The 1,719-nt window shown below is 45.5% G+C and overlaps 1 non-coding gene across 1 annotated transcript; it reads left to right on the top strand.

Moving 5' to 3' along the window:
• The first annotated feature begins 971 nt into the window (after positions 1 to 971).
• On the top strand, positions 972 to 1,044 carry Trnas-gcu (transfer RNA serine (anticodon GCU)). The gene has a single exon. It is a non-coding gene; the product is annotated as a tRNA-Ser (tRNA).
• The last annotated feature ends 675 nt before the right edge of the window (positions 1,045 to 1,719 follow it).

Raw genomic sequence — 1,719 nt, 5'->3', positions numbered from 1 at the left:
GTCAACAGAGGTACCGGTGACAGCAAGGAAGATCGTTTCTTTACATATTGAATTATAATAAAAGCCCAAACGACTAAGTATCCGAATGTCGGGGACCAAGCAAATTTTGGTGTAATCCTTCTGGTCTTCAGGATGATTTCTCCAGCGTGCATGATTTGAGTATTATGGTTATACTTCGGTGTTCTGCTCGGCTCATGTTTTTAATGGCAGGGTTTCGGGGGGCCGATCCATTTATTATACATATTGTGATTGTACAATTTTTAAAAAATTTTCGCGTCTCACGTTGACCTCCCAAGCTTATGGGTGGTTTAGATAGAAGAAATTAAATGTGAAGTTTTCAAGAGCACCGAAACCTTCTGCGGCAAACCATGAAAGTTGTACAAAAATTAATCTAGGCACGTGAGTTTACTTTGAAGGCGAAAATTTGTCAGTACAGCTACAATAAGGTCGTTGCTCTAGGCCAGGTCTGCGCCTTTCCGCGCTTTTAACTACCTATCTTGTGCGAAATACTTTAAAACGAAAAGTAGTTAAAACAAAAAACTTAAGATTTGTTTAACTAGGTATTCTACACGGCTGTTTTTCAACCCGCCTAGTCACGTGTCATCAAAGTTACCTGTAACGCGGACCGCCCAGACCTAACTTTCACCTTCCCGGAAACTTGGGGTGGTAGAATATCGTTCAAAAAAAGGTGAAGATGTTTATTAACTAAAAAAAAACCTAACCATTTCCAAGTACACGCTGAATAGTACCCATCACCACAACATTTTCGCAATACCTGCATTAGCGGGGGGACACGAAAAGGTCCCAATACTCCGCCCCCATCTTGGCTCGCAAATAAAGGAAAGAGCGGAAGCAAAAAAATTCCCTCTAATCAACGGTGTGAAATTTTCTGGAAAGCAAAGCTTTAAACGCCACTCAAATTTCTCGTGCGACGTCACTTGATTGCACACACGTGACTCTACAAAGAAACCGCCGCGGTGGCCCAGTGGGTAAGGCGTTGCGCTGCTGATCCCGAGGTCGCGGGTTCGATTCCCGGCTGCGGCGGCCGCTTTTCTGATGGAGGCGAAAAGCAAAAACGACCGTGTGTACGAGATTTCGGCGCACGTTAAAGATCCCCAGGTGGTCAAAATAATCTGGAGCCCTCCACTACGGCGTGCCTCATCGCCTGCGTTGCGTCGGCGCGTTAAACCCTAAATCAATCAATCAATCAATCAATGACTCTACAAAGAGTGAAATCAGATATTGCGCCAGCCGTTACCTGGAATTCGTGGGGGTGGCGTCCCGAATGTAGAAGCAGTATCGGCCACAGCCGGGTTTGAGCGGCGGACGCCGCCGCTGTAGCCAGGCCATGAGTCAGCAGAAAGAAATCGAGAGGTGCTTCTTTTGAAGGATGACACAGCGGAACTTAGCCATCTTGATGTGCCAGCTTGGGGCTACAACACCGCACGGCCCAAGCGCAGACACCGAAAAAGTTCGACATGTGGTCTTTGTGATTCCCCTTCATACCGATTTAAATATGTGAGTTTAGTAAGATTGAGAATTGCGAGAAAGCTGAGGAAACTTTTATAATTGCTAATTATCTGAACCAGTTGCTTCTCTTGCATGTGTAATTTCCTTTAAAACACAATCGATTTGGCATTCACCAATTTATAAAACAGAGTCCCAATCGGGGTACGCTGTCCCTTTCTCTAGCGTTTGTCCAGCGGCCAGATGTCTGTG

The sequence above is a fragment of the Haemaphysalis longicornis genome, unplaced genomic scaffold (assembly GCF_048455015.1).
Source record: "Haemaphysalis longicornis isolate Haplotype H1 unplaced genomic scaffold, Haemaphysalis longicornis Haplotype H1 scaffold_8, whole genome shotgun sequence".
Classification (NCBI taxonomy): Eukaryota; Metazoa; Arthropoda; class Arachnida; order Ixodida; family Ixodidae; genus Haemaphysalis; species Haemaphysalis longicornis.
The sequence above is the reverse complement of the archived record's forward strand: the minus strand, read 5'-3'. Positions and strand labels throughout refer to the sequence as shown.